The sequence below is a fragment of the Mauremys reevesii genome, linkage group 1 (assembly GCF_016161935.1).
Source record: "Mauremys reevesii isolate NIE-2019 linkage group 1, ASM1616193v1, whole genome shotgun sequence".
Lineage (NCBI taxonomy): Eukaryota > Metazoa > Chordata > Testudines > Geoemydidae > Mauremys > Mauremys reevesii.
The window spans coordinates 251,212,851-251,237,630 of NC_052623.1; the positions used below are offsets into that span (position 1 = coordinate 251,212,851).

At 44.5% G+C, this 24,780-nt stretch overlaps 2 protein-coding genes across 16 annotated transcripts in view; one reads left to right on the forward strand and one right to left on the reverse strand.

The window, feature by feature from the left end:
* Positions 1-17,050, reverse strand: part of ERC1 (ELKS/RAB6-interacting/CAST family member 1) — a 562,177-nt gene extending 545,127 nt beyond the window's left edge. For all 12 annotated transcript variants that reach the window (XM_039546718.1, XM_039546709.1, XM_039546701.1 and 9 more), the window contains exon 1: positions 16,912-17,050. The gene's annotated coding sequence lies outside the window, so the exon portion shown is untranslated. The remainder of the gene's footprint in view (positions 1-16,911) is intronic.
* Positions 17,051-17,287: 237 nt separating this feature from the next.
* RAD52 (RAD52 homolog, DNA repair protein) overlaps positions 17,288-24,780 on the forward strand; it is a 32,261-nt gene continuing 24,768 nt past the window's right edge. For 3 of the 4 annotated variants that reach the window (XM_039546822.1, XM_039546846.1, XM_039546840.1), the window contains exon 1: positions 17,288-17,421. The gene's annotated coding sequence lies outside the window, so the exon portion shown is untranslated. The remainder of the gene's footprint in view (positions 17,422-24,780) is intronic. The other variant, XM_039546832.1, reaches the window with a different exon arrangement.

Consider the following 24,780-nt stretch of genomic DNA (forward strand, 5'->3'; position numbering starts at 1 on the left):
GAAGGGACGGGAGGGAGGGGGAAGGAGCCAGGACGCAGCATGCAAAGTAAAGGGGGAGGAGGTGGGGGGGAGAAGAGGAAGGTCAAGGGTGAGGGCTTGGGGGAAGGGGTGGAGTAAGCGGGCTGAGGGTTGAGCCCCCCGCCCCTGATGCTTGCAGAGTAGGGGAAGCTGCCCTGGAACCTAACCCCCCCTATTTACATTAATTCTTATGGGAAAATTGGATTCACTTAACATCATTTCACTTAAAGTCACATTTTTCAGGAACATAACTACAACGTTAAGTGAGGAGTTACTGTACTGTTGCATCAGGTTATAAAGATTGGTAATTCTCAGGAGATTGTGTCTTTCTGTATGCATGGTATTCCCAAATTGTATTGGAGCAGCTAATGGCATTATGTACCTATAAATTGTCACATCACTATAGCACAGAATTTATAAACAGAAAGGGTTATTTCTCCATAGTGCTCCAAGGGTTGGCTGACCACTATAGCAGGTTTACAGACAAATGCAGGGTGGTCTGGAAGGTTCCACAATACTAGGATCTTTCAGAACTCAGGTTTATTTATATTAATGGAAAAAGGAATATTTGCCCCCAGGATCACTGTGGACATTAATAGTGCAGAGGCTGCTCCAGTTATCTTAGGAAATGCAAAATAACCTTTGCTTCCCCGGTTAATGAAACCATTCTCAGGCCACTGGGATGGAAGGAATTTTTTTCGACTGACTCAGCAGGTGCACAGTAGTAGTGGATTGTGCATTTGGCTGTTTGAAAGGAAAGTGGTACTGTTAGTAGAATAGATTGGAATGTGTTGTTTTTTTCCTGTTGTTTCCAACCAATATAGCAATGTTACATTTTAATTGCACCAATAATAAAATAATTTTTAGTACAAAACAATACATTTTAAAACAACTCTATTAACTAACAACTGTAAACAAACCTTTAAAACAGTGAAGCTAAAACTGAAAGTGCAACAGTGCACTAAAGGGCAGAACAAAATTATGGGGGAAAAGGAACGTTAAAGTGACAGGCAAGTATATGCTTTGCCTGCGCCTCTTCCTGTTCATGGTACTTCTGGGGATTGGTAACTAGGTATAGCCAATTACCAGTTATGGTTTGATATTTTAAATATCTGAAAACCAAATTGCCAAGCTTAGTCATCTTATTAGCCAAAGACAAGGCATTACAGAATGAAATGGAGACACATACACCACGCTTTCTGGGAAGCAATCTCACAGTACTTACCTTACATGGAAGGTCTGCTTCAAAAATATGCATCTAAGATTACCTATATTTACAGCACAGTTGCTTACAAGTTTGAGAGCACGTTATACATCACCCACCAGTCTGTACTTGTTTTCCCATACCATCCTGTACCTCCCTTATCTTTGTTTTGGATACCACATTCCAGGAGTTTTTGGGGTGTGGAGGTACCTCCTACCTGTACCAAGACATTCTATTCATACATTTTGTTTCTGACTAGTTCTGTATTTGCCTGTGCCAAGAGAAAAGTTCAGCTATTGAGTGTTATGGGACGTATCTTAGCATGAGTGGCCAGCATTCTGGGAAAAGAAATACAATTCACAGCTGTAGTTAATGTCATTCCTGAATACATATTAATGTGGTGTGACATACACATAAATATAACCTGGGTAACAGGATGGATGATTCAGCTCAAAGTTATCAGGAGTGCTGGAGGGCTCAGAAGAGCTGGGTGTCCAGATGCAATTGTCTCTTTACTCCGTGAAGGAAATGACCTCTGGGAGCACTGCTGCTGTGGAACAGTAGGAAGGAGTTACTTGTATTCCTGGGCAACTTGGACAGCAGTGACTGAGATGACTCAGTTCAGAATCCTCACAAAAGGAAAAAAGGAGAGTAGCAAAATACGGACCCTGGACCATAGAAAAGCAGACTGACTCCCTTAGGGAACTGATGGGCAGGACCACCTGGGAGGCTAATATGAGGGGGAAAGGAGTCCAGGAAAGCTGGCTGTATTTTAAAGAAGCCTTATTGAGGGCATAGGAACAAACCATCCCGATGTGCAGAAAGAATAGCAAATAGGGCAGGCGACCAGCTTTGCTTAACAGTGAACTCTTCGGTGAGATTAAACACAAAAAGGAAGCTTATCAGAAGTGGAAACTTGGACAAGTGACTACAGAGGAATATATGAATATTGCTCAAGCATGCAGGGGTGTAATCAGGAAGGCTAAAACGCAACTGGAGTTGCAGCTAGCAAGAGATGTGGAGGGTAACAAAAAGGGTTTCTACAGGTATGTAAGCAACAAGAAAAAGGTCAGGGAAAGTATGCGACCCTTAATGAATGGGGGAGGCATCCTACTGACAGACGATGTGGAAAAAGCTGAAGTACTCAATGCTTTTTTTGCCTCGGTCTTCACAGACAAGGTCAGCTCCCAGACTGCTGTCCTGGACAACACAGTATGGGGAGGAGGTGAGCAGCCTCAGTGGTGAAAGACCAGGTTAAGGATCATTGAGAAAAGCTGGACTTGCACAAGTCCATGGGTCCAGATCTAATGCATCCGAGGGTGCTGAGAGAACTGGCTGATGTGATTGCAGAACCATTGATCATTATCTATGAAAACTCGTGGTGATAGGGGGTGGTCCTGGACAATTGGAAAAAGGCAAATATAGTGCCCATCCTTAAAGGGAAAAAGGAGAACCCGGGGAACTACAGACCAGTCAGCCTCATCTCAGTCCCCGGAAAAATAATGGAGCAGGTCCTCCAGGAAACCATTTTGAAGCATTTTTACAAGAGGAAGGTGATCAGGAACAGTCAACATGGATTCACCAAAGGCAAGTCATGCCTGATCAACCTGATTGCCTTGTATGATGAGATAACTGGCTCTGTGGATATGGGGAAAGCAGTGGACGTGATATATCTTGACTTAGCAAAGCTTTTGATATGGTCTCTCACAGTATTCTTGCCAGCAAGTTAAAAAAGTATGGATTCGATTAATGGACTATTGGATGGATAGAAAGCTGGCTAGATTGTCAGGCTCAATGGGTAGTGATCAATGGCTCAATGTCTAGTTGGCAGACAGTATCAAGCGGATTGCCCCAGGGGTCGGTCCTGGGGCTGGTTTTGTTCAACATCTTTATTAATGATCTGGATGATGGGATGGATTACACTCTCAGCAAGTTTGCAGATGACACTAAGCTGGGGGGAGAGGTAGATACACTGGAAGGTAGGGACAGGGTCCAGAGTGACCTAGACAAATTGGATGATTGGGCCAAAAGAAATCTGATGAGGTTCAACAAGGACAAGTGCAGAGTCCTGCACTTAGAATGGAAGAATCCCATGCACCACTACAGGGTGGGGACCAACTGGCTGAGCAGCAGTTCTGCAGAAAAGGACCTGGGGATTACAGTGGATGAGAAGCTGGATATGAGCCAGCAGTGTGCCCTTGTTGCCAAGAAGGCTAATGGCATACTGGGCTGCATTAGTAGGAGCATTGCCAGCAGATCGAGGGAAGTGATTATTCTCCTCTATTCGGCACTGCTGAGGCCACATCTAGAGTACTGCATCCAGTTTGGGCCCCCCACTACAGAAAGGATGTGGACAAATTGGAGAGTCCAGCAGAGGGCAATGAAAATGATCAGGGGGATGGGGCACATGACTTATGAGAAGGGGCTGAGGGAACTGGGCTTGTTTAGGCTGTAGAAGAGAAGAATGAGGGGGGATTTGAAAGCAGCCTTCAACTACCTGAAGGGAGGGTTCCAAAGAGGATGGAGTTCGGCTGTTCTCAGTGGTGGCAGATGACAGAACAAGGAACAATGGTCTCAAATTGCAGTGGGGGAGGTCTAGGCTGAATATTAGGAAACACTATTTCACTATGCGAGTGGTGAAGCACAGAAATGGGTTACCTAGGGAGGTGGTGGAATGTCCATTCTTGGAGGTTTTTAAGGCCCAGCTTGACAAAGCCCAGGCTGGGATCATTTAGTTGGTGTTGGTCCTGCTTTGAGCAGAGGGTTGGCCTAGATGAGCTCCTGAGGTCTCTTCCAACCCTAATCTTCTATGATTCCCAGTATTGTGTATTGTCCAGGGGCTGAAGAACATGACTGAATCCTGGTTTACAGGACTGCTGTGTCTGCTGCCCCAACAGCAATATGCTTTTAAGTACAGCATTTTGGCTTAGTATTGAACCTATGAGTTGCCTCTGTATCTCCGTGTCTTTTTTCACTCTCTTTGGCCCTGGTAATATTTCCTCTGGCAACTACCACACGATCCTTGGCCACTGCCACAATCTCTTGTGAGAGCTCCCTTTCTGGCCACAAATATTGCCTCCATGTCTTCACTATTTTTTTTAATTTATTTATTTAAGATTCTGTAATGAGATCCACAACATTTTGTCCCAAGTTCTCAGTTTTTGTCTCCTCAGGTTGGCCAGCCACTCAGCAGTCAATAGAAGCCCTGGTCTTGAGGGTCATGCAACTGCAGGTGTGCTGGCTGTGAAAGCAAGAAAAAAAAGGCTGCAATTGTTCATATTCCAGACAAGCTATGATAGCATTTTTAAATATACATTTGTGACTTTACCTTCTTGAGTTTCTGGAACCTCAGAGATGTTAAGAAGAGTGCTGGGTGCAATGGGATGTGTGTGTGCACGCAATATATACTGTTTGGCTCTGCCACTATGCCTTGGAGGCTGGGGATGGGAATTATGTTGCTGGTCTGGCTTTGCAGTTGTGTTGTGCCTTGGAGGTGCTTTCATACCCATCCAATACCATGTGTTAGGGAAAGCAGGAGGCAGCATCTGGATGTGAACTGGGTAATTAACCCCGTTAAGCTGTCCTGATTCTCAATGACATTACAGTGAGACCAGTGACTAGGAGGCAAAGAATGGCCTTATTCAAAAAGGAAAAGGGCAGGCATGATATGCTGTAAAATTTATTCACCAAGATGCACCCCCACCCCTGAAATGTCTCTTGCAGGAGTAAAAGGGAGCTGTGAGCTTTACCGGGAGAAAGTCACTATTTGGCTATCCCCCATAACATCTGGACAAAAATTGAGCAATTTCTTAGTCTTAGATTCTGCTTTATCTCCCCTGCAGACATGAAGAAAGTGCAGAGAAAATCAGATAAGTTTCTGCAATGACTGTCAATTATTTTCCTGTAAGAATGCTTGTTACAGGGCATTTGTACGTCCGCGGGGAGCAGTAATTTTTGTATCTTTACAGGCATGTGATATCCATGCGTACCTCATGTAAACTGAGAAACTAATCAAACTTTTCCTGTAATCATTATCTCAGTGAATTTTGCCCACACTGAATCTGCTGTGGAAGGGGAGTGGGGTAGAGGCTGCAGCTGCACCATGCTGCCAACCACCATTTTAAGATGACAAACAGGAGTTGTTTAGGGAGGCTTTGGCGGGGGGGGGGGGGTGGAAGAAAGGCAGAGGAAGAGCATTCACTGGGCAGGACACATGAGGGGAGGGGAAGAGAAGAGAAGGAAAATAAGTAGATAGGTATTTGCCCTCCATGGTCCTCAAAACAATCAATAGTCAGTACTTTAGCATATGACAAAGGGAAATTACCCAGGTGGAGCAGCTGCCAACTTGGAAACACTTGCAGGGGGAGTGTGCAAAGGAGGGAGGCAGGGCTGGAGACTCAAAGGATCCTAGCTCACATCCCCCTAATATAGCTGAGGCCATGAGGCACCCATAACAGAAGTTAGCATGGCAGCACAATAATAATAAATTGTAAAGATAAGTACTCTTACACACTACAGTTCCTGCCAGCTGATCTGCCTCTTGGGTCCTGGTCTGGATTTCTGGCTGAGATTCAGGCTCATTGCTGCAGGACAGGAATCGGGTTGGCTTTCTACCTGGGACCTCAGGCCTAAGGAGATTCTGACTGTTAGGGAACAGGTCCCCATTGGCCTCCCTGTGCTTATTCCCTCATAGTCTTGCTAGTTATCCGTGGTGGGGGACGAAGAAAGAGGGGAGGGAGGAGGGGAAGAGAAAAGGCTGCAGATTCCAAAACCTCTGTGTTGGGTGGTTACGTAGTTATGTGAAATCCTGTCCAGTTCTGCTACATGTGCCCAGCTGGATATTTTATTTTTTTTTGTCATCACTAATTTTAATATACGTCCTTCTGAGCTGCTTGTCTTTATCCAGCACTGTTCGCTACCCCACTCAACTGCTTTGCAATGTCCACAAACAAATCTTTAGTTTCGTTCTATTCACAATTGCTTCCAGTACTGACGCTTCATCCCAGATAGCGATAAGAACCATTGTCTCAGCACAGCTCCATGCAGCTGCGCAAAGCATGCTATGGGGCTTCTATAGTGGAATCACAGCAATGCTGATATAGTGGAATCCAGAGGTAAATCGGCAAAATCTGGCCCCGTGCAGCTTTTAAATGGTGCGACAGATGTGGCCATTTCCTGAAGTATCCTTGAAAAACCTTACTGCAGTGGTCCCCAACCTTTTTGTAGCCAGTAGCACATTCATGTTTTCAGAAGAGTGTGGCGGACACCAACAATTTTTCAAGGTTTATTTTGTATTTGTACATTTAATAATAGAAAAAACATTTAATATTACATAATATATGAATCCAAGAGATGTAAAATTACCCTTTTTATGTAAAAGGTATTAATTAAATTATTCGGCAATTACTCTTTCACCTTTCCATGTGAATTTGCTCTTTTTTATCTACCTGTAAGAAAAATTAAGGAGTTTTTACAAAACAAATATAAACAGTTTTCATCTTATTTATTTTAAAAAAGTAAAACGTTGTTGAACTGCTGGTCCAAATATATTTATTATTCTTACTTTAACATAGAATGAAGCCTGCAGCCTTGGAGTTCTCTGTCCCCGGTAGGGGCGGGGCTGCTGCCTCTCTCCCCTGCTGGGCACTAGGCGGGCACACATAAATGCCCCGGTGGGTACCATAGCACCCGCGGGCACCACGTTGGGTACCACTGCCTTACTGAATAAAGTTTATGTATATATTTGAGTCCATTGTATTAAATGCCATGTATATATTATTGTAGGCCAGGATGATCAAAGGACTATATTGAACAATGGGGCAGAGAATGGTTTTTTTCGGGCTGCAGGCTGTGGGTGCCGGCATTCTCTGTCCCTGGCAGGTGCGGGGCTGCGGCTTCTCTCTAGCTTCTCCGGGGCTGCAGGCTGTGGGCGCTGGTGTTCTCTGTCGCTGGCAGGCGCCAGGCCGCAGCTTCTCTCCAGCTTCGAAGCCGGAGAAAAGCCGTGGCCCTGCTCCTGTGCAAAGTGAAATTCCTGGGAAATATGTAGGGGGAGGTGAATCTAAATGCCTTCCACCAGATATTTAACAGTCCAAACTTTTGAATCTATGCCCTGAAGAGAGCACCATTTTCTGCTACTCACCTGTTCCTAAAGGCTGGAGATCAAAGGCCCAGTTGTATTAAACACACACACACACAAAACCAGGCTGATCTGCGCAGTCTGGGCATTTGTTCTATGCTATGGCTGTTATGAACCTGTAACCACAGGAAACCCCATTATAGGGTCCAAAGGACTGACTCCTGCTCAAGTCCCTGCTGGAGCTGAGGGGGTGGTCTCTGGCAAGCTTATTAGCATGTGTGTAGGTTATTTTATTGTTTTTAATATGTTTTCTCTGTAATGTTTTCACCTTAAGAATAAATGTGCTTGCTTATAAAGAACTATGTGGTAACTTAATTGTGGGCAGTTATGTTTATAGCCTCTGAAGAGAAAGCAAAGCACACACACTGGCCTGTTTAAGCAGTAAAGAGTCCTGTGGCACCTTATAGACGAACAGACGTATTGGAGCATGAGCTTTCATGGGTGAATACCCATGCATCCGACAAAGTGGGTATTCACCCATGAAAGCTCATGCTCCAATACATCTGTTAGTCTATAAGGTGCCACAGGACTCTTTGCTGCTTTTACAGATCCAGACTAACACGGCTACCCCTCTGATACTTGGCTGTTTAAGTAGTCTGGCCAGCTGGGAATAAGTGTGTGCAGGAACTGTGCAGCCTGGAAAAAAACGGTTTAGAAGGGAGAGACACATGGATCTCAACCCAAGAGTGGTAACAGTTGAGGAGCCAGAAGCCTAGAAGTACATGTCCTTTCTGTACCAGAGGGGAAACAGAGGTACAGTTGCCCTGAACTATGACAGGGACATCCTGGCAACTTAATACCGAAGCAGAGGAGAGCACACAGGGAAAGAGAGGTCAGTAACTGTCATTCACATAGCAGTGTGTGATAGCTGATGGACACATGCCAAAATGGTGCACAACAGCATTGTGTCCACACAAACACACACAACTAATTCAATTTGCAGCAAACTTAGTTCACTTTGCAGAAGGACTCCAAAGTTTGCAATAAATGTGGAGTTAATGCACTGTGATTGATTGTGTCGCGTATACACAACTGTTTTCAAACCAGGTTAATTGAACTTAACCCAGTTTAAACCCCTTAAATTCAGAAGGACACTGTCCACACAGGAATTTAATGCGGTTTAACTAATCCACTTTAAATTCACACCTTTAGTTCATTTTGATTCTCTTACTCAAACTTTTGTATAGACAAGCCCTAAGTAAGTAAAAGGGACTAAAAGTGTATTGTCCTGTGAATTTCAGTTTATCAGAACACTTTCCTAAAAACGTATGCCCTCTCTAAGCTACAGAAGACACAGGAAAAACCATAGCAATATTGATACAGTACAAAACTGGAAAATAAAAGTGCTAACACTTCTGAATAATAAACTTAAGGTAGTCTTATTAAAAACTTCTGGTGTGCTGATTGTAACTCAATCACTCCAGAAGGCAAACTTAACAGATTCAAGAAATTGCCTCCTCTTTGCCTTAAGCCAGCATCTTGTCAAACTATTAATAGCTTCTTTAGAAAATGAAAATGACTGTCATGTCCCTGACAGAAAAGTAACTTCCCAAGTAACAGAAGGTAGCTGATGCCACACAATCTGCTGTATCTTAAGGATGTGATATCTACCATACAGATTTATACTTTTACACCTTCAGTGAAAATGAGAGGTGAGAGCTAATTCAGCTCTCAAACAGCGTTGCTTAGTGGGTAGGGAAACTCCCCTTTACCACTCATGGGAATTGAATTACCTGAGCTATGGAAAGCAATAACATCTTAGTCAATTCAGAACTAGGTGCCTGGTGGAAATGTAACTGAAGTCACTGGAAGGATTCTGAAAGTGGGTCTACATACTGGAATTAAAAACAAAGAGGGGGAGAGTGTCAGGAAAAAAACAGGGAAAGGATTTTCCCAAAAAATATATTAAAAATTCCATTCAAGTGAAAATTTCCAGACATTTTATGGATAGCAATGTTCACTACACAGTGACTCAGTGCCTTAGGAAAAGATAAATTTCACAACAATTTACAGATGTCCCAACCAAAATGAATAGGAGACTAATGAACTGCTATTATCTTGTGCACAGCACACAAGTACAGAATTAACAGTAACTGTCTTATTTCTGTATTCTAGAATCTGGGGGTTTAATTCAATTGAGAAGGGAGGAAGGATCACTGCTCCTTGTTAAAGTGAGCCAATGAATAATACATTTGGGAAAGGGATGAAAAGGGAGTTTGTCTTGAGAAATGTTTCCAAATCAACCTGTGCTGAAAATCCTATATAAACAAGGGGTTGTATCAGTGGAATTTGTACTTATTTATCACATTCAAAACAAATACTAGTTATCCCTGTGGCCCTGACAACAAGAGAGACTGAAAGGCATGAAGAAAATTAAAAAGGAAAGAAGACACAAAAATAGCAATCAAAGATTGATTCATCTTTACCAGACATACAATGCTTTAGCACCAATTCCACATCTCTTTTATAAATTATGTTTTTATTTTAATTTGAATGTTATTTCATTTTTTTCTTTTCTTTTTTTTTTTAATTCACCTATCTGAAACATCAGCCAACCAACAAAAGCCACTGTGAGGAGGAGGGGGTTGACTTGTGACTGTATTTCTTTCATGTCTCACAGAGAAATCTCTCAAGAAAGTCTTTCAATAATGGTTAGAGGATCTCTAGGTGACCTTGATTTGCCATAAAATTGCTTCATTAACATGGATACAACAATTTCTGACCCTAACAGTCTGAGGAAGAGCACAACTACATGTCACTTGTGATAAAAAAGTGTTTTTGTTTTGTAACCCCAAATGACAGTCACCCTAGGCAGTCTCCCAATTTGATAGATTAATTAAAGAAGAATAAAATGTAAGATGTTACACACACACACTCTGAAATAACTGGAGTATGTGATAATCTGATTTCTCTCTCCTCTTTCTGGATCCAGCTCTGCTTTCCATTTGCCAATTCATCACTTGCCTTTGTTAGCAGATAGCAGAAACAAAGCAGCTACACCTTGTTGCTGTAAGCTTCCTCAAACTAGTTACTGTATGTGATTATTTTTACTAAGAAAAAATGGAGAGAGCAGCCTACAGCCTTCATTTATCAGCACAGGGGAAAACCTAGCTTAAAGCAAGACAGCAATGAGCAGAAAATGGCATTGTTCTAAAATCAGAATATACTCCTACTACCCACAATCCTCTGTACATGAAAGTCAGAGCCACGTTCTGCCTCAAAGCTCATTTCAGGTCTCTACCCTGGCTTCAGATAGATTTCATGATAGGAAATGTGTATTAGAATTAACAATAAAATCTGGTGTAATCAGAAACAACCTGCTACATACTATTTTCACTTTAAAGATTTGTGTTTCTGCTAATAACGGACATTTTTCTTTAGACCTTTTACCATTCACAAACATTATATAATCAAATATACTATAAAAACAAAAGCTACGCTTTTTAGTTTAAACCTTTTCCAGTCCAAAAGACCTTCACCCCAAAACATTAATACCAGGCAAATTAAGACAAGGCGACTTAGTACTGCTTTCCTACCTTGTTGAAACTGTTGTGTACTCAGTGTCTTTTCCAGGCTTGCACAGAAGCACTAGCTTGGTGATTTTATTACCATCAGCTTATTTTCAAATACAATCAGGTAAATGTATTCAAATTAGTCATCACCCAAATTCTCCTTCCTGAGGCATCTGTCTTCTTACTCACTAGTTAGGAATCAGATTGTTGTGGGTGGAGAAGTCAAGCCTCTAACCACATACTTTTAGCACCAACCAACATGTAATACGTGATACATAAAAAATATGTACAAGACAACAAATTAAAGAAAGCAGATGTTATAACAAAAAAAACAAATAAATAATGAAAATCAATCAGGGATGAAAACCAACGGTGATATTAACTCTGATTAAAATAATTCTCACTCTTCTAACTTAAGAATGGGATTTTATCAGGACAATGATTAGAAGATTGCAGCAACATGTAGCTCATTCTCATAGTGCACACACAATAACAGAAATATTTCCTCAGTAATTGTGATACAGTTTCTCTCTCTCCCCCTCACTCTGGGTGGAAGTAGAACCTTAACTCTTCACTACAACAGTAGAATCATAACTGTAGCCATGTTGCCAATGGCAGTAAAAAAGCCCAAGCTCTTACTATTGCTTCCTCCATTGCTACCCACCAGTAATTATACACCGGTAGGTATTTATAACTCTGATTTTTACTAGTGTAGACAAGGCATTTGATCAGAGCAACATATGTACCAGCTCCTGAAATTGCACTGTGATCCAGCCATAGATACATGAGATACTTGCAAGAAGAGCAATAATATTGTTTTCTAGCATTGAAAAGACGTTAGCAGTTTTATTTGTTAAGCTCTTTATAGCCTCTCATCACTGGCCAGCAGTATGCTGAATCCTGCTTCCAGCAAAATGATTAGAGGTTTCCCTGAAACACATTCTGTTTAAGTTTAGAAAAATCTAAATGAGCCTGAATGTTCTCTTCACTCCAGGAGAGTCAGCAAGGTCTCGATCTTACCATCAGACAAGGTTTTGCTGTCTCAGTGTCTTAACTGTAGAAATTATTGTGATCAGCTGATCACAAAATACAGCTATCTGGACAGTTGCATATGTCTGTACTAAAGTGAACATATGCTGTCCAGCAAAACAAGTTAGACACTTTAAATCTACCCATAGCTTCCAGGTAATTTAGCTAGGTAAGTGCTCTGGAACAGCTGCAGAAGAAGGCAAAAAAAAAAAAAAAAAAATCACCCCAAGATCTCTGCCAATCTGACATGGGGAAAATTCCTTCCCAGCCCCAAGTATGGTAATCAGTTAGACCATAAGCATGTTGGTGAGGCCCACCAGCTAGACAGACACTTGGGAAAGAAGAGCCCTCCCCATCTAGCATCCCATCTCCAGCCATTGGAGATGTTTGCCACTAGCGGTCGCAGATGGGCCACAAGCCAGTGTAGACAATCTCAACATACCATCCGCTCCATACACTTATCAAGCTCAGTCTTGAAACCAGTTAGGTTTTTTGCCCCCACTACTCCCCTTGGGATGCTGTTCCAGAACATCATTTCTCTGATGGTTAGAGACCTGCGTCTAATTTGAAGCCTAAACTTATTGATGGCCAGTTTATTATATCCATTTATTCTTTTGCCAACACTGTTCTTTATCTTAAATAACTTTTCCTCCTTTCTGGTGCTTATCCCTCTGATGTATTTAGAGAGAGCAGTCATCTCTCTCCTCAGCCTTTGGTTGGTTAGGCTAAACAAGCCAAGCTCCTTAAGTCTCCTCTGATAAGACAGGTTCTCCATTCCTCTGATCATCCTAGTAGCCTCTCTCTGCACCTGTTCCAGTTTGAATTCATCCTTCTTAAACATGAGAGACCAGAACTGCACAGTATTCAAGATGAGGTCTCATCAGTGCTTTGTACAATGGTAATAACACTTCTCTCTCTCTCTACTGGAAATACCTCACCTAATGCACCCTATGATTACATTAGCCTTTGTTATGGCCGCATCACATTTACAGGATGACTATGACCGCCAATTGATTAATAACCCAGATCTTTCTCCACCTCCAACTTCCAACTCATATGTCCCCAGCTTATAGCAAAAATTCTGGTTGTTAGTCCCTCAATGCATGACTTTGCACTATTAAATTTCATCCCATTTCTATTACTCCAGTTTTCAAGGTCATCCAAATTTTCTTGTATGATATTCCTGTCCTCCAGATTGGCAATACCTCCCAATTTTGTGTCATCTTCCAGTTTTATTAGCACACTCCTACTTTGTGCACCAAGTTCATGAATAAAAATGTTAAATAAGATTGGTCCCAAGACCGATGCCTGAGGAAATCCACTAGTAACTTCCCTCCAGACTGACAGGTCACTTCTCAGTATAACATGCTGTAGTCTCCCCTTCAACCAGTTCCTTATCCACCTTTCAATTCTTGTATTAATCCCCATCTTACTCAATTTAACTAATAACTTCTCACATGGAACTGTATCAAATACCTTACTAAATCATGTAGATTAATCTATTGCCTTTCTTTTGTCTAGAAAATCAGTTATCTTCTCAAAGAAAGAGATAATGTTGGTTTGACAAGATCTACCTTTTGTAAAACCATGTTGCATTTTATTCCAATTTCTGTTTACCTCTATAACTAACTACTTTCTCTTTCAAAATTTGTTCTAAGACAGTGGTTTCCAAACATTTGAGGGTCATGCCCCCTTTTATCTGTCAGTGCAGCTGGAAGCAGGGGGAGAAGAGATACAGACAGAGGTAAGGGGGTCGAGGCTGGGGCCACAGCTGGAAGTGGGTCTGGGGCCGTGAGTGGGCTGGGGACGGAGCCGCGGCCAGGGGCCAAAGCTGGGAGCAGGAGCAGAGCCACAGCCAGGTTGCGATGGGGGTCAGCAACTGGACCCAGCTTCACTCCCAGCCCATCCCACCCTTGGCTCTGGGCCGGGAACGGAGCCACAGCCAGGGGCAGGACTGGAGCAGAGTAGGAGGTGGGGAGGGACCAGGTGGCACACTCTCCCTGCCTCCCGCGGGGGCTGGCCTGGCCCCACTGCACCCCCTCCCAAACATTCCTCCACACCCCCAGGGGGACGTGCTGCAGTTTAGGGACCTCTGATCCAAGACTCTGCATAAAACTGAGGTCAAACTAACAAGCCTGTCGTTTCCCAGATCACTTTTCCCCTGCCCCTTCCTAAAAATAGGTACTATCTTAGCAATTCTCCAGTAATAAGTTACACCCCTGAGTTTACAGATTCATTAAAATCCTTGCTCTTGGGTTTGCAATTTCATGCGCCTGGTCCTTTAATTTCCTTGGATGGAAATTATCCAGGTCCCTGATTTGGTCCCAAGCTGTTAGAAATTACCATGTCTGAGGTGGAAGGCAACTTCAATCCCCATATCCTCATTCCCATTAGCCACACTGCCACTACTTCTAAATTCCTCATTACCCTTATTAAAACTGAGGCAAACTATTTGTTGAGGTATTGGGCTAACAACTGTGTGCCAGATTAGACCAGTAGAGGAGTAGCCCATGATTAAATTCACAAGTTAGTAACCATTTAGCCAGTCATGCCACTAACCAATTATTGGTGAAATAAGGGCCTAATAAAAGTTTATAACATGGCCAGAGAAACAGTGCTAGTTCTCATCTAGAAAAGATTTTAAAGCATTCTTGGATAACAGTTCTCCTGTAATATAAACAGGGCCTCTTTTTAACATCTATATTCTCACTTGGTTTCAGCTAAACCTTGTTTTAATAAACTTTGGCCAGCCACCATGGAAAAGATCCAATGATATTAAGTAGCATTCAAGAACCATGCTCTATCCCAAGTTTTTGGGCTGTGCCGTTACTATGGGTGTGCTGTGTTTCACACAGCTCCCCCATTACAAGTGATCATAGATTAGCCACCAGTGGCCGTGTGTACTGCAAGTTGCATTTATAATGTTCACTATTATACTACCGCCTTAGCCATATTAGTATAGTCAAGGTGCTAGTTTTTTTTAAAAACCAGTCTCATCTAACTCTACTCAGTACTGAGCTAAATGACAAAGCGATAATACCATTATGGGGTGTCAAATTCATTCTTTAGAGCTGGCCAGGGCATAAGTGTAGAACTATGCATTACTATTATTCAACCAAAACCATCAAAGGGAGGTCTGCAAAATAATCAAGGACGGAATATGACAAACATATTCTTACCTTTACCAACTGATATGTCTGCTTCTTCTCTTATTTCACCATCCTCTTTACTTTGTCTTTATGGATCTCTCTGCTTTCTTTTTCTATCTCTACACATGCTACCTTAAAGCCACTCCCAAATTTTCCCTAACTCCCACTCCATTCTCCATTGCCTATAATTAAATGATCCCTGACAAAATTTGCTGATGACAACATGTAGTTTCATAATTAGGCTTTAGATTTAATACCCTAGTTAGAGTGATAGGGGGAGCAGACAAATTCACTTTTCCCAGAGCTATTGTTTCAAGATGTCTGCAGACTCAGGAACGTAGCACTCTATCAGTTTACACTCACTTTTCATTTGGAAGGTTAATTTACAGCCACCACAGATTAAAAACTCATTATTTTGTAAAGACTCTTTAGATTCTGCATGGTTTGGATAAAAATAGCTCAAGCCAAACAGGTTTCAGAGTAGCAGCCCTGTTAGTCTGTATCCGCAAAAAGAACAAGAGTACTTGTGGCACCTTAGAGACTAACAAATTTATTTGAGCATAAGCTTTCGTGGGCTACAGCCCCACTTCATTGAGCATAAGCTTTCGTGGGCATGCATCCAAATAAATTTGTTAGTCTCTAAGGTGCCACAAGTACTCCTGTTCCTCAAGCCAAATAGCGTATCTGACATTCATACCATAAATAACATGACATTCAATAACAGATTTAAAAGTAGCCATTCTTCAACAACAAAAAAATATAAAAAACAGACTTCAAAGAGAAACTGCAGAGCTACAATTCATTTTCAAACTTAACACCATCAATTTGGGCTTGAATAGCGACTGTGAATGGCTGGCTCACTACAAAAGCAATTTTCCCTCTCTTGGTATTAACACCTCCTCAACAATCATTGGGAGTGGACCACATCCACCCTGACTAAATTGGCCTTCTACACTGGTTCTCCACTTGTAAGGTAACTCCCTTCTCTTCCTGTGTGAATATATATTTATGCCTGTATCTGTAATTTTCACTCCATGCATCTGAAGAAGTGGGTTTTTTACTCACGAAAGCTTATGCCCGAATAAATCTGTTAGTCTTTAAGGTGCCACCGGACTCCAGACTAACATGATAGACTAACATAATAGATAACATGATTGCCCCATCTAAGGATAAATAATTATTTTTTACATTAGACATTAAATGCAGTTACCAAAGGAAAATACTGGGGTTGGATAACTGGAATTCAAAATGGGGGAGAGGGGAAGAGCTACTGTGTTGGACACAAAAACCAAAGAGTCAAGATACATTTATTACATCCACAAGCCCTGAGTAATGTCACCAGAGAAGACACAGACCCCCCTAGTCCCCCGTCGGGAGGAAAGAGAGGCAGGTTGCTACGATGCGATCCCTGCCGTTTCCGTTCCCCGCGCCGTCCCGCAGGGGGAGGAGGTGTCTGAGGGCAGAAGGAACACACCGCCCCAGCCAGACACGGTTGCGAGGAGCCACAGGGGGTGCGAGGCGCCGGCAGGGCTGCCCCAGGCCCCGCGCCTCCCCCGCCACCAGGGAAGAGAAGGGGCCAGGCAGAGTCCGCTCCCTACCAGCCGCCCCGGCCCCACCCGAGCGCCCCCGGCTCTCCCCGCCTGCAGACAGGCCACCCGACCGGGGATGGGGGGGTGGAAAGGGAGGGGTCTCGGCCACTGCCGGGGCGAGACCCACCTGAGCTGGCGGCGGATCCCCCAGTACCAGGCCGCCCCCTGGGCTCCAGCCTCGCACCCCGGCCGCATCCTACCCCGCAGCCGGCGGCTCCCGGTCCCCGCAGGCCCTGCCCAGGCTCCCCTCGGGTCGCGGGGGTCCGTCTCTCACCTGCTGCCCGCCCGCCCGGTGGCTCCGGCTGCTGCCTGTCAGCGACGGAGGGGGGAGCACGGGGGCAGCGACACCGGCCAGACTCGCGCTCGGCTCCTCCCCGCCCGCTCGGCTCCCTCCCGCGCCCCCGGCTCGAGACACTAAGTCCCGCCTCCGGCGCGAGCCTGCGAACCCCGCCCTCCTGCCGCCACCGCGCGACACACCGAGCTCCCGCCCCCTACGCTGCGCACCAGAGCTCCGCCCCTGCGCGGGCCTCTCCTACTGAATCATCGCCTGCGCCGCGCGAGCTAGGGAGGTTCTGACCGCTGGGCTGCTGCTCCTGGACCCTAAGCGCGCGCGTGCGCGCGCCGAAGTGGCTGTAAAAAGACCGTCACGAGGTCAACGTCGTCCCTGGCGCGTCCAGTGTGGGCGGGAAGTTTGTCTTTTCCCGCTTGCCGTAACCACGTTGTCGCTAGAGTAGAGCTGCGGCTGCTGAAGGAAGGAGCGAGCCCCGCCCCCACTCACGCACAGGTACGGAGAGATCCAGCCGCGTGGGGGGTGGTGCCCGCCCCTTATGTGGCCTCCCGGTGGATGCACAAGCGCCGCGCCCCCGCCGGGACTGGCTGACAGACCCTTAGGGGCAGCGCCCGCCCCCACCGTGCCGGGGCCGATACAGACGCCGCCTCTCGGCCCAGCACGCGGGGCCTCGTTACGGATACGGCGCTAATGTCGCATCGGGCAGGGCAACGGCTCTCCGCGCGCTCGGGGCGGCTGTGGTCGGGGAGCGGCCGCGAGACACCCGCCCGGCCGCCACGGGAGGGGTTGCAGGGGAAGGAGGTTTCTCTGCCCACAAAGTTAGGCGCCGTTGTCGTCCCGCGGGGAGCTGTCGATATGGGAGGTCTAGGTTGGATATTAGGAAACACTGTTTCACTAGGAGGGTGGTGAAGCACGGGAATGGGTTCCCTAGGGAGGGGGTGGAAGCTCCTTCCTTAGAGGTTTTTAAGGTCAGGCTTGACAAAGCCCTGACTGGGATGATTTAGTTGGGTTTGGTCCTGCTTTGAGCAGAGGGTTGGACTGATCCTTAATCTTCTATGATATGAGACGCCTTCACCGTAGGTCGTTCAGATCAACGTGATCCTGGACTGGGAGAGTAGAAGGAGCAGGGGCATCTCCCAAGGCCAGGCCTCTTATGACCCTGACATGGGATGTTGCGGTAGCTGGGGTAGATGTAGGATCCTCCTGCTCCTTTCTTACAAGGAGGATGAAATAGCTGATACTGTGGACATTTAGGGTATGTCTATTCTTTAAAGCTCAAAAAGTCCCTTGTTTGCGCTAAAACTCTGGGAGCGTCTACACTTGTTAATGTTCAGAGGGGTAGCCGTGTTAGTCTGGATCTGTAAAAGCAGCAAGGAGTCCTGTGGCACCTTATAGACTAACAGACGTATTGGAGCATGAGCTTTCGTGGGTGAATACCCACTTTGTCGGAAATACCCACGAAAGCTCATGCTCCAATACGTCTGTTAGTCTATAAGGTGCCACAGGACTCCTTGCTGCTTTTACACTTGTTAATGACTTTGCGGTGAAGAAAACCACCTTCACGAGAAGCATACAGCTCTTACCACTGTTCTTTTTGCGCTGCTGTGAAAGTGAAGACACGTTTTAGCAGCGTAAACACCTTTTGGCCTCCGGAGGATATCCCACTGTTCCAAAAGCGACCACTCTGGCCAGCATCTCTGCTGCTCTGACGCATGGACATCAGCCCCTCCACCTGTAAGCCCCGGAAAGTTTGAAGCTCCCTTTCCTTTTGTTTGTAGATGTGGTGAGGAAAGCTGCCAGACAGCAGGAGGTTTAAAAAAAAAATGCCACAGAAGAAACCAGGAAGTAATGGGGCTCCTGAGAGACTAAGCAGGGCAATACAGGGCACTTCTGCTGCCTCCCTCCCCCACAAGACCTATCGAGAGAGCTGCACTGTGGGATAGCTGTCCTACAGCGTTGCTCTCATAGGGGATGGAAGTGCTGGTAGTGTAAACACTCTCTGACACCCGAGGAATTGAATGAGTACACAGACCAGTGCTTTATGTTCACCGGTTCACTATCACCAGTAAAACATACAGCGCAAAACTCTGTAAGTGTAGACATACCCTTAAATTATCATCACCGAACATCTGAGCAGTATAGAATAATTCACACGTTTCAGAGATACTGCTACAGGCTCTATGGGCTGATCCAGATGTCTCTACATTAGTATGTGTTTTTGCGATCATAAAAGCTAGAGCCTGGGTTTTTTGGTTTTATTAAAGTGAAATTCTGGAGAACAAAATAACTGCTTGAGAGCGCTGCCAATACGCCATACTGCTATGTACTAACCCAAGCCCTGTCTAACATACAGAATATTTTACAATGCAGTCTAAGGTCTGGTCTACACTATAGACCTATATTGGTATAACTGTTGCTCAGGGGTGTGAAAAAGCCATACCCCTGAGCACTATAGTTGCACTGACCTCACACACATACACACATGTGTAGACAGCGCTTCTCCCGCCAACATAACTACCGCCTCTTAGGAAGGTGGATTAATTAAGCTGATGGAAGAGCTTTTTTCCAGTGACTTGTGGTGTCTGTTAAAATACTGCAGGGGTGGCAGCTGCAGCAAAGCAGCGTTTTAACAGTAGACCTATGCTGAGACAGCATGCCCCTTCTCCTCTAGTAGCAAACAGGAAAAGCTGTGCATGAATGACAGCCTGCAGCATTTGCTTCCACATATGTCAGCAACAACCTAAGGGGAAAAGTGATCTGAAGGAAACGGGTCTTGTGTCTTGCACAGAACTAAAGTATTCTAACAGCCTCAAGTTTAAAGACTATATTTTGTAACTTAAATAATTTTCAGTAAAGAAAGACAACAAGCAGCTAGGGTGGAACAGAAGCACATTTAAGTCTCAAAAGAGTGAGATGCATAGTCAGTACTTAAGTAATATCCCAGATTCATTTAGGGTTTACTGTCCTGCTGCTTGAAATGCTATCTTTGTACCTGATATAACAACTACATTTTTAAGTACCTGTGGCTTGAATGACTTCATACTACTTTTAATATTATAAAAACAGGGATGTTAGATGCTCTCCTGGATTAATTTCTATTCTGGTAATTGCATTCTACCAAACTAAATTCCCACAACACTTGCACATGGCTATTGTGTTTGTCACTGCCAGTCCCAAACAATCATACAGTGTTGCTGTGTTCTGTTACACAGCTATGTTTTTCACTCAAGAGATGACTTGAATTGGTTTGTGTAAAACTGGTATCTCAGTCTGAGTTTGTAAAGCTCTTTGGTATTCTTCTGGAAGAAAGGAGTTATATAAATTAAAGTTATTTTGAGATTTTTCATGAGATGTTTAAACACAGAGTGTGTGTGCAATAAGGGTCTGCTCTCCAGGACAAGCCATTTTCTTCTACATCATTTTACAAATGTGAAACTTAAAATACTGAATGATGTGACCAATTTGAAAGGTTACTTGTGTCAAGTAAGCTGTGTAATAAAAAGTCCCCTATAACATTTACACACACTATCTAAATTCCACTGCAATTTCAGTTTGATACTGTAACAGTCCCAGTTTGTCCTAAACTGTTATGCAGCATTTTTGTGCCCTGTTAAAAACACGTACAATGTTCCACTTCAAAGACTGCTCTATACACCACTGAAATGCAGCTATCTGCATATAGTTTATATATTGGTTTGTCTGTAAAATGCTGTGGGAAGGAAATATTGTAGAAGGAAATACCCTATATAATAAGAAAAATGGGATAAATAGGAATTTAGAATAGAATGCACTGGATTGTCTCCAGTACCAGCCAGCTAAGTACCTCTTTGAGCTCACATGTTTGACTAGCTTGCTCTGGGTGGGATCTGTGGAATGATTGTTATTGAAAGAATGTAAGAGATTTTCACTCAGCAAACCATCGCCTCACTCTGAAGGAAATTTCTTATCACATACTGAAAAAGGGGGTAACATGCTGGGGAGGAAGAAAATAAGAGTATTGTGAAATACAGATTGCATGAAAATTTGTTTTAGGCCACGTGTGTGTGTTATATACATACACACACCTCTACCTTGATGATGGAGGGGGAGGGGGGACTGCCTGGGACCATAACAGGGCAAATTTGAAGAGAATTACTTGTAAATAATAAAAATGGGGAATCCTTTTGGCACCTTAGAGACTAACAAATTTATTTGGGCATAAGCTTTCGTGGGCTATGACCCACTTCATCAGATCCATGGAGTGGAAAATACAGTAGGCAGGTATAAAAATACAGCACATGGGAAAAAATGGGAGAGTTGCCTTACCAAGTGAGGGGTCAGTGCTAACAAAAGCATCTGGGGTTAGCACAGAGGAGATCCACAAGCCAAAATAAAGAAATAACCTGATTGTGTCTACCTAAACATTCCCTATCCCAATGAATCCTGCTAGGTATGGAAAATAATTTTTCATACCTGGTTCAAACCTTCAACAGCATTCCTACTTATAGCATTGCTGCTCTGTGTTCCTCCAATCCAGAGAGAGCAACAGACAAACAAACTTTCCCTTTGTTTCCCCATTTTAAAAAATTCTAGCCTTCCCATTGGCTCTTTTGGTCAGCTGCCTACTTTTTTTTTCTTTACCTGAGGGACTTTTTAATCCTTTACAGGTAAAGTAAGTAAAGAACAGCTACCAAGAGGGATTTTACAGCTAACTGGCTGGGTGTCCATCAAAGGGAGCTATCCCCCCCTTTATTTATCACACACACCCCAAATCACAGATGGTACTGGCCAGCCTGGTTCAGGGTGGGTCCACACCGGCTGGGATTTCTTCCTGGAGATTTAGGAAACAGAGTTAATAAGATACATGCACCTCTAATTTTACTAATAATTACATGAAGAACTAATCAGTACTTTCTACATTTCATGAACTACAATGACTTAGAATGCAGGGACATTTTTATTCGTCTGATTCTGGGAAACCTTCCCGGGAGAGCGCATCACTCACTTTGTTAGAGGCTCCTGAAATGTGTTGTATCTCAAAATCAAAGTCTTGAAGAGGTAAACTCCACCAAAGAAGTTTGTTAGTCTCTTTGTGTGAAACCACTTCAGTGCAGCATGCTCAGTCTGCAAGTGGAACCGCTGTCCCCAAATATATGGGCGTAGCTTCTCCAGAGCATACACAATGGCGTAACATTCTTTTTCTGAGACTGACCAGTGGCTTTCACTCTCAGAAAGTTTTTTGCTGAGAAACACGGTAGGATGGAATTGTTGATCTGGTCATTTCTGCATTAAAACTGCTCCTACACCATGTTCGGACGCATCTATGGTTACGATGAATGGTTGGTTGAAGTCCAGGGTCCTCAGTACAGGGTCAGACGTAAGGGCCACCTTAAGCTGGTTAAAGGCTTTCTGATACTGTTCAGTCCACTGGAACTGCATTTGGCTGTGGTTTTCTGGTCAGGTCAGTCAGTGGGGCAGCAGTTTGGCTGTAGTGTGGTACAAATCAGTAATACCCGGCCAAGCCCAAGAAGGATTGGACCTGCTTCTTTGACTTAGGGATAGGCCAATTTTGGATAGCATTTACCTTAGCCTGTAGGGGGTTGATAGTACCTTGACCAACCTGGTGTCCAAGGTACGTTACCCTGTTTAGGCCTATTTGACACTCTTTGGCCTTACAGTTAATTCTGCCTCCCTTATGCGCTGGAAGACAGCTTGGAGATTTTCCAGGTGTTTTGCCCATGAATCTGAGAATATAGCCACATCGTCAAGGTAGGCGACTGCATATTCCCCAAATCCAGCCAGAAGGTTATCCACCAGTCTCTGTAAGGTGACGGGTGCATTTCGCAGTCCGAAAGGGAGCACATTAAACTCATACAGAGACCTACATGGGTGATGAAGGCTGACCTTTCCTTCGCTGGGTCATCTAGCGGCACTTGCCAGTACCCCTTAGTTAAGTCTAAGGTGGAGATGAACTGGGCACATCCCAGTTTCTCCAATAGCGTATCTGTGTGTGGCATTTGATAGTTTTCTGGGCCAGTTAGAGCATTTAGCTTACGGTAGTCCACACAAAAGTGGATTTCCCCATCTGGTTTGGGAACCAGAACCACTGGAGAGGCCCATGCACTCTCAGAGGAGCAGATTACACCCATCTGTAACATGTCCTTGATCTCCCTTTCTATTACGGTTTTGGCTTGCGGAGCCATCCAGTAGGATTGGGATCTAATTCAGTGAACATCACCTGTGTCAATGGAGTGGTATGCCCATTCTGTCCATCCTGGGGTGGCTGAAAACATTGGTGTGAAGCTGGTGCACAGCTTCTGGATTTGCTGTCGCTGCTTACGCCCAAGGGCCATAGAAAGGTTCACCTCTTCCGTGCCATCATTGCTTTTTCCTTCATAGTATACTCCTTCAGGCCACTCAGCATCCTCTCTCTCCTGGGCTGTAAACTGGAGAACCTTGATTTCTCTGGAATAAAATGGCTTTAGAGAATTAACATGGTATACTTTAGATTTTAGGGTAGGGTCTGGGAACACTATGAAGTAATTAATAGCTCCCAGGCATTCTCAGACCATAAATAGTCCCTCCCATGACACTTCCATCTTATTCGCATGGAGCACTTTCAGGACCATGACTTGGTCACCTACTCTGAAGGAAAGCTCTCTGGCATGTTTATCATACCAGGCCTTTTGCTGAACATCCCATAGGTTTTCCCAAGCAAGGGCTAGAGAGTCTTTGAGGGTGTTTTGCAGGTTGGTTACAAAGTTCAAAATGTTAGTTCCTGGAGAAGATGTAACCCCCTCCCATTGCCGCTTCACCAACTATAATGGCCCCTTAACTTTGTGGTCATAAATGAGTTCAAAAGGTGAAAATCCAAAACTGGGATGCGGTACAGCCCTGTAGGCAAAGAGCAACTGCTGCAATATGAGGTCCCAGTCATTGGAGTGCTCATTCACGAATTTACATATCATGGCCCCCAAAGTCCCATTAAACTTTTCCACTAGACCATTTGTTTGATGGTGGTAAGGGGTGGCAACCAAGTGGTTTACCCCATGAGCTTCCCAAAGAAGTTTCATGGTCTCTGCCAGGAAGTTAGTTCCCAAATCTGTAAGAATGTCGGAGGACCAACCTACCCAGGCAAAAATATCTGTCAATGCCTGGCTCATGCTTTTGCTTAGAGCTACTGCTTCTGGCCATCGGGTGGCAAAATCCATGAAAGTCAATATGTACAGCTTTCTTCTGGGTGTCTTCCTAGGGAAAGGACCCAGAATATACACAACTACATGCTGAAATGGAACCTCAATGATGGGGAGTAGCTGGAGAGGGGGCTTGACCTGATCTTGGGGCTTTCCCACCCTCTGGCACACCTCACAAGACCGGACATAGGTAGAAACATCCTTGCCCATTCCCTCCCAGTGGAATGACCGCCCCAAACAGTCTTTGGTCCTGTTCACCCCAGCATGGCCACTAGGGTGATCATGGGCTAAGCTCAAGAGATCTTCCCTATACTTAACTGGAACTACCAACTGTTTCTGAGGATGCCAGTCCTCCTTATGCCCACCAGAAAGGGTCTCCATGTATAAGAGTCCTCCTATAACAAACCTGGACCTACTAGAAGAGCTGAGAGGCGGTGGGTTGCTCCATGCCGCTGTCCAAGCTCCCTTGAGTCTCTCATCTGCTTCCTGCTCTGCCTGGAACTACTTCCTTGATGCTGGAGACATTAGTTCCTCGCTGGGTTGTGGACTTGGGCTTGGTCCCACTGGAAGCGATACAGGCGGTGGGTTGTTTCCATTGACCGTGACCCGCTCTCCACTAGTACACTAGGTGATATTTCAGGCTCCAGTTGAGCCTCTTGCACTGGTTTAGCTGCAGGTGCAG